Here is a 15540-nt window from a genome sequence, read left to right as displayed (position 1 = left end):
CACCATCTGTCTTCTTTCTATATGCATTGCATTGTACATGTGACAGTGTGGCCGTACATTATCTGTTCACTTCAAATTGGAAATTGTGTGTATTTAACAGTTGACTCACTTTAGACTTTTATGTTGTTGAAATTATCAGTTGAGAATTGTCACTTCTGAACACAAAGCATAGTCCATGATTTGTGTAATGGGGAACGATTACATGGGCAAATATAGAACAGTCTGGTACTTTATTTATTATAATGCCTTTAAAACCCAAGAAAATGTGCCATTTCTGAATCTGCATAATTATTACCACACCAAAGATATAAGCTCATATGCATCATAGGCAGTCTTACACAACCATGTCCAACATCCAAGTTCATATCCAATCTCATATCACCACATTACACATACTTTCCATATACTGTATATCCGAGCCATGCAGTTGTCCGAGTATGCAAGTGCACGAACAGGCCTAAAGCATAAACACCACTAGCCCATTGCTGGTGGGCACAGGGTAACCAGACTGTTATTGTACGATTAATTGTTTCTAGGGTAACTTCTGACGTTGTGTGGGTCTATTGGGGTTTCAATTATTATGTCATCATGATGAAACCAAAATGAACTAATGGGTCATGGGGATTTCCGTCAATCCTGTCATGACGTGTCTGTCCGCTGTCTGACCGTCCGTCTACATGCTGACCACTGATACTAAACAGTGTCACCAATTTGGAGATGACATCACAGCCTGGCCTGGACACAGAACACATATGGGTATACAACGGGTATTGCACAACTGGACATAGATTGTAACTATTCTGCCCAACAGGCAGCGGTCTGGGTTCTCCAACATTACTTCTGAGACTCCTACATTCAGTCCCTCATCACACCCCCGGGCACAGGACTAGTAACATATAAAACCAGCATCTTCACTTCTACAAACACTGGTTAAATGTATTACAAGTAGGAACCAACCTTCAATTTCCCAGAATTGCATCTTTGTAGTTATTACAGTATAATAAACATTGTCAGCAGAACTTATGTGAAATGGGGCCAACGTGGGGTAACATGTCATTAGGTCGACTCCCTTTGGTCCGACCACCTAAACCTCACCTTAACCCTAACCCTAACCTCAATAAAACTAGCAGATGTGACTTATACTTTGTTACAGTGCAGCAGTAACAGCCTATCTGACTTTTTATCCTTTTTGAGCAGTGCTACCGCCCCTAAGTCTGGCTTTCTGTGTATGTTTAGCCCCTTTTCCACAGACCCCACTCCACACCACACCGCCCACTTGTGCCAGGTTTTCCACTACAAGGACCTGGGTAGAGTGGTGTGAAAGTGGTACTAAACATGGTACTAAAAAGTATCCAGTCTAGAGTAGGTCTGAGCTAGGCCAAACAGGGCCAAACACTTCATAATGACTGATCACTCACTGACTTTTCATTTAGACCACCAGGATATAGTTGTAACACATGATAATAGATTCTATTGTGTTATAACCACTATTATAATCTATTACAGTGTATTATAATTATCATAGTAATACATTAATACTTTATTGTGTATTATAATCACAGTTATAACACATTATAGTGTATTATAATTTAGGATAGTTGTAATACAAATGTATATTGTATAATAATCACAGTTAAAAGGGTCAATTTGTTTCTTACCGATAGGGGTACTTTTGTGTAATGGAAAATGTAGATATTTTTATGTGGTGCGGTGTGGTGTGGTGTGGTGTAGTGTGGTGTGGTGTGGAGCTAAAGCTGCAGTCGAAAATGGGCTTTAGTGTCGGTATGAGCACATTACTCGATGTATGGCGATAGCTGACATCACAGACAGATATGCAGGTGTCGTGTTTGATACCACCGCTCACTTCGTACCGGGAACTGCCCATAAGTCTGAAAGGTCATTAGTCCTACATTTGTTAGGGTTAGTGTTAGGTTAGGTTAGGTTTAGGGTTAGGTTTAGGGCTAGGGTTAGGGTTATGTTTAGGGTTAGGGTTAGGGTTAGAATTCACACCGTTGCGATTTTATCATTTATATACCAATTAAGCTTCATTCATTACACACTGTCATTTAACAAAGTATGACAAATCAGGATTAATGGAGTAAATATGCAAACAGCCTACGCTCTATAGTAGCCTGCCATGTCTACCTGTCCTTGACCAAGGAATGTTCCTTTTGTGGGTGTTAGCATCGCATGCAGAATATCCAGGTTCATATTCATTACTTTCATCTGTAGAGTTACAAAACCCTATCATTAATTATCATGAACTGTGCAAAGATAGTGAGTAGGATTAGGCAGGTGATCTTTTGCAATGTGTGTAAATCATTCTGCAGAGTTTTGCCAAGGAACATTGTGAAAGAGTACATTGTGGAGCCGACTGTGCAAGCATATTTCATATTTCCAGCATATGTTGTGGTGTTCCACTATATAGCATACTGTGATTCTTATTGCTTGACTAGTGGTTGTAAAGCAACTCAAGTTGTGTAATATGAAACGGTTGCCTGAACAGAGCAAGTATTGCCCCATTGTCATTTAATGAATATTTTCATCTGTTCAGTCTCCTATAGGTTACACAAACACAATATTTTAATAAGCTGCCCTGTACTCTTTTTTTTAAACAATATTTTTATTTGTACATTTTTTGTTACATGTATATTATAGACAATGTACAACAACACGTACACATTTACACACATATCTCCTCTGTATGAATATTACAGGAAATGTACATGCAGAGCCCAGTGTCTTATCCAAACTGCAAGAGATAACCTAGGAACTTTTGGAGCTGCCTTAGAAATCCCACCCTAAAAGGTCTTATCTTCCTGGTTTACCATGCCACCACAACCCTCCAACCCGGCCTTCCTATTTCATTCTGTTTATTAGCAGAAATGCAAGTATGCAAGGCTATGGCTGAGTCGCAATACTGTGGCTCCAACACCAGGCACATGAAAATCCAGCAATGTAGTATGCATTAAGTGTTGCATGTTTCTGATTACAGACCATAATATAATGCATAAGGACTCGTTGAGTGAAAGGTAAAGGAAACATGTTTTTATGCAAGAACACCATGTCATGCTTCTGTTTACGCCTTCTGTCTACATGCTTTTCTAGTGTAATTGTTATAAACCGATTATAAAGATTACCCAATAAGCCAATGCAGAATCATATTTTAATGTTTTCAACACTAATTAAACACAAATTATAGAAATGCATTTTCTATTGTAACTTAATGGTCATTGTAACAGAAATATAACTTCAGATCAGAAGCAACTGGCATATACCAGAATTACAATTTTAAACCAGTTATAGTTTAATACATTTTTAGTCAGACGCATGCATAAATTCAATGTCCAGAGGTTTGTATTTGAGTTGGATATACCAATCCATTTATTACATATATCCATAACATACAGTACAACTCACTCTTCAATCATTGCTGTATTGTCAGCAATACCATCTACAAGTAAAAGGCAAGTGAAATTCATTGTGCGCTAAAAACTCTAACAGCAGCTACTGTATGTACAGTGTTAATAATACCACATTCAAATCTGTGTTAAAATAAATAAATAAATAAGCTGCTTAAATATTCTATATCAGTGGTTCTCAAAGTGGTTATCAGGGACTCTCTAGTCCAGGGGTTTTCAAAGTGGGTGACGGGGCACCCTGGGGTGTTGCAACGGCAGTCGCGGGGTGCCGCAAGCTACAGTAATTTGATAATATTTGGAATTTATTTGGACACTTGAAAAAAAATTGTATCATTTTAAACACAAGTGGCTATTATCTCAACGTTTTCCTCGCAAGTCGCAACATAATCACAAAAATATCATTACTGTTAGGCAGAAACCTCTGTTGCACAAAACTAGTGAAAACAGCCGATCTACAAGCACACAACGCCTCGCATTGTGTGCTTGTAGATCTTAAGTGCTTGTGTGATTGTAGATCTGCTGTTTTCACTAGTTTAGGACATTTTATAGATGATAAATACAAAAGGAACAGTTTTGGACATACAAGGTTTCCACCTTATAATGTAGGGGTGCCTTGGATTAAAAAATATATTTATAGGGTGCCCGGAGACAAAAAGGTTTGGGAACTCCTGCTCTAGCCTAGGTTCTCTAGCCTATGGGGGTCTAAATTGACCGTGACGAGTCTGTAACTTTGACAGCGTACAAATGGAACCAAATGGACCCGTGGGGAATTTCAAAATTTGAGAATCACTGGTCTATATTAAGATCTTAACTACCTGAACAGTGCAAAGCTCAAGTTCAAACTGGAACATTTTGCAAAATGCAAATTTGTGCAAAATGCCAAACATAAGCCAAAGACAAATTCCCACACAGTCTGGGCCTGGCCATATCCACAACTTTCCAACGTCCCATCGTGCATTGCGCAGAAGGCGAGCGGCATTTCCGGCGTCGCAGCCGAGTGTGATCAAGCTCACAACGGTTGCATCTGCGACGTGACGTGAGCTTGTATGTCTGCTGTTAAACGGAAGTGTCCCGCAGATAATGCTACAGTAAAGTCTTGCGGAAACAGGTGGATAGGGTTCAATGTTTGTTCATTTGTCTGATGGCAGCCAAGAAGAACTCCAGAGTCTGTTAGAGCGGCTGTTACTGCTTGCCTCTCAGCGACTGTGATCCGTTCAGCCATTGCCATGGCCTCTTGTATATTCCCTGGAGGGAGGGAAGCTCACCTCCACTGCAGTCACCTTCTGTAGTGCCTTCTGCTGAAGAGCAGTAGATCTTGTGCCGCCTCGCCGTACGGGTGGCAGGACTGGGGTCTATTTAGATATGGTGGAGAAGACCAGAGCTTGCGTGGAGATTCAGAGCACAGTGGCAGATGCATCCCAGCTAGCACAGGCGAGACGTCGGATTAGTGAGATCTTTGACGATACTTCGGCTACCACTTCTGGTTGGTGACACTTGAATGCAGAACAAAAGATAAAGGCTGTATTAGTAACATGTCGATCAACATGAGCATGTATCAACTATTTTCACACTTTCTGCCTAAACATTAGAAATGTGCAGATATACCCTCTATACCAGAGTCTTCAATGTTTTCAGGCCAAGGACCCCTTAGTTAAGAGAGAGATGAAGCAGGGACCCCCACTACCTTATCATAGATTCCATATAGCTTCATTGTTTGACAGCACAATCGTCAGTGTATTTTTGTCAATTTGTGTTTTCAGATATTTAACCACTTGAACCGTCAATACTTAATAAACTTGACCTTTCACTCTGTACTTAGTCTGCTCCTTTTCCCCTCTACACCAAAGATCTTTGCCGAAAATAGCCGATCTACAAGCTCACAACGCCTCGCAGCATGAGGCGTTGTGAGCTTGTAGATCAGCTATTTGTGGCTAAAGTTCTTAGAATAAGGACGCTAGGATACAAGTTGATATAAAAAAGAAGAAAGATTTGGAGGACCCCCTGTAGTAACTCTGAGGACCTCCTGTTGAAGACCCCTGCTCTATACACCTAACGTTTATGTTGGTTTGTTTACTGGGGACTCCACAAAATAATTTGGGGATCCCCCTGGGGGTTCCGACCCCCAGGTTGAGAACCACTGACTTACAGTACCAGCAACAAAGCAGCATGCTAATATGCAATGTGGAAAATCACAATTTAGGTGCCCACTCGTCTAGGTGCCCACGTTCCTAGTGCCCTGCTTGAAGGCAGCAGGGATTAGAGTTCTCAAATTCTGCCCGAACCCGACCATACCCGAACCCGACCGACATTTAGGGTAGGGTTAGGGTAGGGCCTAAAATGTATGCTAATTAGTAGGGCCAGGTAGGGCCTCGGGCTCAATGAAAAAATAAAATATATTTTTTATTTTATTTTATTACTATTACTCTGTTATAGACCTGACCATACCCAACCCGACGTTTTCGGGCCGGGTAGGGCCTAAAATGTATGCTAACAAGTAGGGTAGGGCCTTGGGCCAGCCCAGTTAGGGCCCAGTTAGGGCCGGGCCTTAATTTTCAGGCCCGTTGAGAACTCTAGCAGGGACCCCCTTATCTGATGCTTCATCTCTCTCCCTCAGCTAAGGGACCCCAAGCAGGGACAGCGTGGCTGAGAGAGATGAAGCAGGGACTGCTAAGGGGTCCCTGTTTCATCTCTCTCTCTCAGCTAAGGGGTCCCTGCTTCATGTCGCTCCGCTAAGGGAACCCTGCTTCATCTCTCTCTCAGCTAAGGGGTCCCTGCTTCGTGTCGCTCCGCTAAGGGGTCCCGGCTTCATCTCTCTCTCAGCTAAGGGGTCCCTGCTTCATGTCGCTCCGCTAAGGGGTCCCTGCTTCATCTCTCTCTCAGCTAAGGGGTCAGCACAGGGTGTTTGACAGCAAAATCAGTGTATTGTCATGTAAATTTGTGTTTTCAGATATTTAACCACTTGAACTGTCAATACTTAATAAACTTCACCTTTGACTCTGTACTTGGTCTGCTCTTTTTCCCCTCTACACCAAGGCTCTTTGCCAAAAACAGCCGATTTAGGCGTTGTGAGCTTGTAGATCTGCTATTTTGGGCTAGAATTCTCAGAATATGGAGGCTAGGGTTCAAGTGGTTAATATAAAAACGGAGTAAAAAAAGTTTCTATCACTCAAAGATTTGGAGGACCCCAGTAGTAACTCTGGGGACCCCCTCCAGGGTTACTACTGGGGGAATTGGGGGGAATTATTGGGGGAATTACAACAATTCATGTCTCTCAGCTAAGGGGTCCCTGGCTGGGGGAGGTGTTGTTGTATTTAGCTTAGCTTTAAATTAGCTTAATATGTTGTTGCAGGATAGATACAGATTACAGGCCTAACATGCTAACAATAAACCCCCATTGAGTCATTCTATATGATGGCTTTATTGTTGTATCTTACCTGAATGGCATTCATAAATCCATGACAGTGCTACGCTTCTTGCTCACTTCAACAACAATCCATTCAGGAAACAGCAGGTCGTCTTCTTCTTCTTCTTCTTGACTTCCGGCAGTGTGGACGCCGCCAGGTGTATTACTGCCCTCCACTGGTCTACTGGTTATCTACCTATATCTTCCCATATAGTCCACAGCAGGTCGTCAGTCTGAGTGTATCAAAAAAGCAACTGAGTTAAGGCAGCCGAAGTTTGTGATTGGCTGTCTCCATCTTAGCCAATGTTGCTATGGCAACAGTCTCAGAGATCTGCCGCATGCCCGTCTGAAAGAGGTGGGCGGGGTCGGCCCACTGTCTTATAGCGTCTGCAATGGACGAGCTGAGCATGCCTTATGGCGTCTGGAATGAACGCGGAAGGCTACTTGACAGCGTCAAGGGTCTGACGCAGGGAGGGTGAGAATCTGTCGTCATCAGACATTCAAAGTCACTGTCATCATCATCATCATCATCCATAAAGGTGATATTCTCTGCTCCACACAGATAGAGCTCTCGTGACTGCATCTGGAGTGAAGAAGACCTCCGAGGGTGGTGTCAGGAACATCGTTGGGAGGAACAGGTGTCTCACTGCAACCACCTGCAACCAAAAAAAAGAAGAAAAGAAAACACACATCAACATTTACTCTCTCCTCACTGGCCTTCCGGCATGTGCACTTAAGCCTCTGAAAATTATCTAGAATGTCGCAGCATGATTGATCTTCAACCAGCCAAAATGTTCAGGTCTACCCCTCCCTCCACTTGCTCGCAGCTGCTGCCCGCACTGAGTACAAAACACTGATGCGGGCCTACCAAGCAACCAAAGTTATGGCACCCCATACCTTCAAAGCGTGATCCAACCTTACAACCCCTCCCACTTACTCAGATAATCAGTCAATCAATCAATCAATCAATCAACTTTATTGTCACAACACAATTACAGGTAACAGTGAGGTGAAACTCTTGTTTATGCAGGCTTCCATTTAAAGCTCAAAGCAATAAGAAAGCTAAGATGAGCTAACACAGGGAAGCTGACAGAACCTTTGCTAAAACACCCTGGACAACGATCCCCTTGTCCCAGTCTTTTCTCCATCTCCCAAACTGTAGAATGGACTCCCAATTGCAATTAGAACTGCAGCCTTAATCACTAGCTTCTGCCGTAATCTAAACATTTATAATAATAACTATAGCTACATAACTATCAGGGGTTGACACTAAGGTCTAAGAGGCACTTGCCCGTCGGGCAAGTACAGGTCATGTTCTACTTGCCCAAAGGTCATGTACACTTGCCCAAAAAGTAAATCATCCATTATAAAATGATAGGTAAGATTTTAATTACTACTCAATTTAACTCAATAACAATTTGTAATCATACCTCAATACCTCCAAATCCAAATACCTAGGTAGTTATGATTGCTATGGTTTCATACTTTGTCATTTTATATCTTTTTTTATGGCCACGTTCAGGTGTTTAGACAGATATCTTGTGTTGTTTATAGACGGTCGTGTCCCCTCTCAAATGAGAAATTGCCCAGTCGGGCAACCTGAATGCAAACTTCACCTGCCCCAAAGTTTCATTTACCTGCCGGGGGCAGGTGGGCAAGCCTTAGTGTCAATGCCTGACTATACTATCCTATTCACTGTAAGGCTAGTGTCTGCCTGGTTATTATTACCCTGAGAGGACTATTAGCCTACAGACTTTTAGTATTAGTATGTGAATGGTCACAGCTTGTTCGTATGTATGTATCTCTGTCACGCCTGACTGACACTGTGGTTCTATGGGTTTGTCGCTCTGACATCATGCTCTGATGTCACTGTCAGGGGAACCACTCTTAACATTATGGGTTTGCCGCTCTGACATCACGCTCTGGCTTCACTGTGATGTCACACTAACAGAATCCCTTTATACCCATATATGGAGTTCCCTGATGTCATCAATATTAAGCCCATATCTAACAGGACTTCATATGGGAATGCCCATATATGGAGGCCACATACCACACTAACAGAATCCATATATGGCCAAGACAGCTGTCCAAGACAGCCCATATCTGTGTGGCTGGTTCTACAGACAGGGATCTCCATGTATGGTCATAAGACCATACATGCATGGTCAGATGTCATAAGGACGAATAACTGAGTAAGCATGTTTGGGCTCTCACAGCATATCTCCATATACAGTACATGGATCTCCATATATGGGTACAAGGGGAAAATAGTTTCATGACACTACAAATCATTGGTACAAGGTCAACTAAAAGGAGACCTTAGTAAGCTTTTTGGTTTAATTACACAGAAACCACTTTATGTAGCTCACATAACATTGAAAGACAGACAGAACACAGTACTTGGCATAATAGAATGCAAAGTGATGTAGCTTTCAGGTTTCTATCCATTTTCTTAATTGATGAGAATACATCAATGAAATATTATCATGAGCAAATGTTCCAGTGGCCACCAATGGACCATTACAGTTCTATAACTAAACCATATTAGCACTGTCTGATGTTCCCCATTTTCAACCGTTTTTATTTGACTTGCTTTGGCAGTGTAAACGTATGTTTTCTCATGCCAATAAAGCTCCTTTGAATTGAATTGATATTCAGAATCTCTTTGTTTAAAAAGCCCTGGAGGAAAACAGCACAGGGTAGATAATTATGATAGCCCCTTTAATAATGCCCTATGCAAAGTACTGTGTTCTACTAGAAGGTCTCGCACCCCCCCCCCCCCCCAGTTCACACCTCGACAACTGTTTAACAAAGAAACTAACTATTTGCATATCAATAGACCTGTATAGCGACGTTCGCGACCCCCAAACATTGAATCACCACTGCACCACTTCTATCTGCCTGTCTTTCAATGTTATATGAGATACATAAAGTGGTTCCTGTGCAAATAAGCCAAAACGCTTACTAGGAACTCCTTTTAGTTGACCTTGTGCCAGTATGAAATTGTAGCAATCATAACATGTTAACAATAACGCCATTGACCTTGTTCTATTGTGGTGAAGATTTCACAACTAAACGTGTTTACTTTCATACATGCAGACACTCATAGATAGAAAGGCTACATACCTCAGTCACTCCCATAGAGTTATGAGAAGTAGGTAATTCCCATGGCAATTCCAAGCGTCTCGGTCTGTGAACAAAACATCAACAATGATTGATCACAACCTAACCCTTAGCCTTCTGTAGTGTGAAAAACTTGCTGCCAAGTGACTATTACCCAATCACAACGAAAACTTTCGGGAAAGACCCGCCCTTACCTGCCTCTGATTGGCCTACCAAATGTCCGTCTCAGACCCGTACTGCAGTGGCGTCAGTTCAGAAAAAGCTAAGGTATGGCAACACGACTGATTTTTTCCCTGTTTCTACGGTTTCTTGGGCTGGATATGGCAGCCTGGAACGGTTTTTCAAGTGCAGCTAAACTTGGCATGTTAGTAGCCTAAATGTGCCTTGTTAAAGTTTTTGTAAAATGTAGTAGTTATTTTACTGTAATTTAACAACATCCTAATACAGATAGACAAAGAGACATTCATGGATTTATATTTAAAGGTAACTTTTATTGTCCCCCCTGCTTGGACCCAGGGTATGGCAGCTGCATACCCCTGCCATACCCAATTGACGCCCCTGCCGTACTGGTCCGTCTCTGTCAATCATGTCGTGCATGCGGAAGTAATGTGACGTGACGTCACGGGTTGGAAACGTTAAATAAAGGTCTCGTTCTCAGAGAATACAAAACTATTAAATACAAAACTAGGATGGAAATGCTCACAAATATTTACAGGTTTTTGTGTGTGCTGGCGTGTGGTTTGGTGCATTTTAAACAAGCTGTTTAGCGCACGTTTTGGATTTCTACCCTCCAAAGCTGACGTCAGCACCAAGAAGTTGCTGATAAATTCGCTGAGTGCGCATGCGTGGGCGGGCAGAGACGGCGCGGTCTGCCGTCTTAGATCTCAATGAATGTCTATGAGTGGACCCTGGAAGGCAGTTATTGCTGTCGCTGGCGGCCAGAGAAGGCAACCACTGCCTGCACCGGCTTCTGACTAAACGTAGCTCCCTGACGTCCCCGGTATGAGACTGTGTTGTCTGAGTACAAGGATTCACTGTGGCCCCCCATGAATGTTCTTCATAGGGGAGGGGGTTTAACCCATTTAGACTGGGAACGCATTATTTATTACGCATTATTTTGTGCTTTAACTATTGAAAAATAGATATACAAGCTCACAGTGCGGCACTCGGTGCTTGTAGATCTACTATTTTTTGAAATATCATGAAAATTTGTGCAAGTCTTTGAATATTTCAAAAAGTTTTTTGAAAAACCTATGTTTCTGTGTCAGGTGGTGCTCAAACCTTTTCATGTGAAAATGATATGGCCACACAGACCCCCATCTCAAAATATTTAGTTCCAGGGACCCCCAGAAGCAAAATTTTAGTTACAAATGTTTGCTTAAAAAATACATATATTCAAAGATTTGCACACATTTTCACGACTTTTCAAAAATAGCAGATCTACAAGCTTGCAGTGCCACGCTGTGAGCTCTATCTCCGCCACCGTTGCCCCTATCCATGCCAAACTTTGCACACACACACACTCCTTGGCTGCCAAACCACAACCTCCACCCCTCATTTCTCACATGGCCCTATTCTAACGCCACCATGAGGCCAATTCTTGCAATACACATTTGTGGACACTGCTCCTACAGATTTTGCCCTAAAATCACGCAAAGCGGTACACAGTATCTTTAAAGTCATGTCATCAACATGGATCTGTCCCATTTCCCATATTCCCTCCTGATTGCCTACCATTGCCTTCTAAAGTTTGTGTATGCAACCTGATGGTCGCTTATCTCCAGATTAGGCAATCTTACTGGTATATTGTTGCATTACCTTGCTTATTGTATTGCTGTATGTATTACCTTGCTTATTGTATTGTTGTATGTATCACCTTGCTTATTGTAAGTCGCTCTGGATTAAGAGCGTCTGCTAAATGCCTAAACTGTTTGAATAGACAGCACATTTCATGTTGGCCGTCCAGAATATTTCATTAGATGAACTGAGAGTCACTGAACGATCTTTGAAAGGAACAATTCAGCACTTTTAAGAAAGAAAATAATGGAGTCTTTCAGTAGGCTATTAAAGACCCAATCATTTTTCTCCCCCCCTGCCTTCACATTGGGGCTCATTGTCAGTGGTATATCATTGGCTGCTATGGGGGAAATTACTATTCATTGAACTATTCACTGGAGAACATTTGCAATGTATAATGAAAGCAGCAGACAGAATGCCTGGTTGTACAATGGACTTCGGTTTGGATCTGCGTTTGAACATCGAGGGGAATTTACTTTGCATTCTCAGACAAGGTTTATGATACAGTATGCCTCGCCTCGCCTCTCCTCTCCTCTCCTCTCCTCTCCTCTCCTCTCCTCTCCTCCTCTCCTCTCCTCTCCTCTCCTCTCCTCTCCTCTCTCCTAAAAGTATTGGTGTCAAAATGTACTTATATTACCAAAAGTATTAAAAAAAAAGAAGAAAATAGCAGATCTACAAGTTCACAATGCGTCGCATTGCGACACATTGTGAGCTTGTAGATCTGCTATTTTCAAATGGCCGAAATGTTCATAGGGCCGAAGTGGTTAATGTATGTTTTGTAATTATAATCAAAATCTGCAAGTACTGTAACTAGTAACTAAAGATTTCAAATAATTGTAGTGGAGTAAAAGTAGGTCTACAATATTTGGATCCGAGATGTAGTGGAGTAGAAGTAAAAGTATTGGGCAACTGGAAATAGTCAAGTAAAGTACAAATGCTTCAACATTGTACTTAATTACAGTACTTAAGTAAACTTCTTACTTTGGTTACTTGGTTACTTTACACCACGGCACTGACTGTGCACAACATGTTGAACACACATTCACTGCTGTGTGTCCTTGGTCGATCTCACCCTGGCACACGGCGGAGAGGTGTGTGTGTGTGTGCGTGCGCGTGCGTGTGTGTGTGTGTGTGTGTGTGTGTGTGTGTGTGTGTGTGTGTGTGTGTGTGTGTGTGTGTGTGTGTGTGTGTGTGTGTGTGTGTGTGTGTGTGTGTGTCCTTACTGATCTCATGAGAATGTGTGGAATGTTGAACCACTACACAGTGTGACGTCACACAGTGGAGAAATGTTCTCTTGGAAGCGTGCTGCTGTTGAACTTATTTATCTTGGTATCCGATCGCTGTAGGCTACAGTTTATACAGTGGAATATTCTAGAACCAGATATCCAGTGTGCGTTCGATAATCTCTTATAACAGTGGTTCTCAACCTGTGGGCTGGGAACCTCAGGAGGGTCTCCAAATTATTTTGGGGTGGTCCCACTCCCCAGATGATTAACTTAATGTGCAACATAGAGATGGAGGGTATCTGCACATTTCTAAAGTGACAATTTAAGGACTTTACCTCTAAAATGACAATTGGACAAATTGTCTCATACAGGGGCAGAAATTGTGAAAATAGACGATCTACATGCTCACAACACCTCGCAACGCGATGCGTTGTGAGCATGTAGATCTGCTATTGTTGTGCGATTTGTTTTGTAAAAAGTTTGGCTTGTGTTAGTAACACTTTTTTTTTAATTTAGTAGTAGACCTACTACAGGAACTTTGAACAAAGAACAATATGTAAACCTCAACAAGCTTCTTGAGTCAAGAAGCATGAAATGCAGTTGATTGTGTTTCTATCAGTAACAGCACAGAGCCTTGTTGGCCCGGAGACCTTTCTGAAGGAAAACACAATGACTCAGAAGCAACACTGAAAGACTGTGTTTGTCTACACGGTTCCTGGAACCCTGCGATTTCCTCTGAACTGTTTTGTAAAGGAATTCAAACCTCTGCGTTTAACTTTGACTGCTTTCTTCGTGGATACAACATCTGAGGGTATATTACCAGTAAGACTCCCTAATCGGGAGATAAGCGACCGCCAGGTCTCAGCGTGATTTTAGGCCAAAATGTGTAGGAGCAGTGTCCAAAAATGTGTTTGAAAAAAATCAGCCTGACGGTGGCGCTATAGGGTGTGCCAAATGTAGTTCTTAGAGCGGCCATTTCTTGGGTAAACACAGCCTTACACAGGTGTTCTGATTAGACTATAGCATTAGTTCTATGCAATCAAACAATTGAAACACCTGTGTTTTTACCCAAGAAATGGCCGCTAAGGACTACAATGACGTAGCCGCTGGCACACACTATATGGGACAGATCCCTGTTGATGAGATGAGTGTAGACATACTGTGTAGCGATTTGCGTGATTTTAGAGCAAAATCTGTAGGAGTAGTGTCCAAAAATGTGTTTTAAAATATCAGCCTGACGGTGGCGCTATATGGGACAGATCCATGTTGATGAGATGAGTGTAGACATACTGTGTACCGATTTGCGTGCTTTTAGGGCAAAATCTGTAGTAGTGTCCAAAAATGTGTTTTAAAAAATCGGCCTGAAGGTGGCGCTAAATGGGACTGATCCATGTTGATGAGATGAGTGTAGACATACTGTGCACCGATTTGCGTGATTTTAGGGCAAAAAATCTGAGGGTATATTATGATCATTGTCTGTTTGTCTGTACAAGCTCACAGTGCGGCACTTGATGCCGCGTTGGGAGCTTGTATATCTGCTATTTTTTCAGTAGCTAAAGTATAAAATAATTAGGGGCCCTCCACCTTGGGCCCTATAGTAACTCAGTCCCACTTCCCCCCCCTTGTGACGCCCCTGGCTACAGTCATGGTATGGAGAATTAATAAACGGAACTGCTGAGACAGAGAGAAGAGATAATAAAAAAGAGCGGAAGCTCCAACGTTGCTAATTCATATTGATAAGTGATTAACCTACAGTACAGGGACATGCTGGGCCCCTGATTCAGCCCAGGAAAAAGAATTGTAGAGGCCCTCATTGCGCACTATAGAGAGAGATCTCTCTCTATAGTAGGGGTGGATATTGGCAAGAATCTCGCGATGCGATACTCATCACGATACTTGGTTCACGATACAATACATCACGATACATTGCGATACTATTGCGATACGATACTATTGCGATACTATTGCGATATATTGCAAAATTCAAAAGAATTTAAAAAAAATTGTCGAGCTTAAAATACATACATTGAATTAACTGAACATTGGAAATTCCTCCTAATGAAAAAAAAGTTTCCCATTCAGACAGGCAATATTGCCATTGATTATTTTCAAGGCAAAAAACACACCATGTCACTCTCTTTCAATTATATTCAATAACATTTCTGCTTACTTGGTTAATAGCATATTTCTTTAAAAGCAGAATCAATAATAGGCCTATTTAATTTAGGCAAATTTATTTGGAGGAGAAAAGAGAGTCAAGAAATGTGTTAGTGCCTGCCAAAGATGTTTTATATACCTGTTTTTTCCTTTTTGTTTATTGGTTTGCTGTACAAGCTCTGGTTCCACACTATACAGTCCAGTTGGTGGCGGTAATGCACCCTCAAAGGGTTGCCAACCGCCAATAAACTCAAAAGAAGAAGAAGTCAGTCAGGCTAATGCTAAGCGTAAGCTAGCTCCGGTAGAACTTGTAGTTTTAAGGGAACTAAAAATGCTATCCTGGACAACAAGTGCCAGGTTCAACAAGTGCTGTCCATATCTACTACTCCCATCCATGGCCATGGACTTT

General features: G+C 42.0%; 1 long non-coding RNA gene across 1 annotated transcript; it reads right to left on the bottom strand.

Moving 5' to 3' along the window:
• Positions 1–3387: 3387 nt before the first annotated feature.
• Positions 3388–10030, bottom strand: LOC308280659. The gene is made up of 3 exons (XR_013961768.1): positions 9955–10030; positions 6857–7481; positions 3388–4915 (listed from the first exon to the last, which is right to left on the bottom strand). It is a non-coding gene; the product is annotated as an uncharacterized lncRNA (long non-coding RNA).
• Between the last annotated feature and the right edge of the window lie 5510 nt (positions 10031–15540).

This window comes from Nannobrachium achirus (assembly GCF_963921795.1).
Source record: "Nannobrachium achirus genome assembly, contig: SCAFFOLD_112, whole genome shotgun sequence".
Taxonomy (NCBI): Eukaryota; Metazoa; Chordata; class Actinopteri; order Myctophiformes; family Myctophidae; genus Nannobrachium; species Nannobrachium achirus.
Note: the sequence above shows the minus strand (reverse complement) of the source record. Positions and strands in the feature narration are given on the sequence as shown.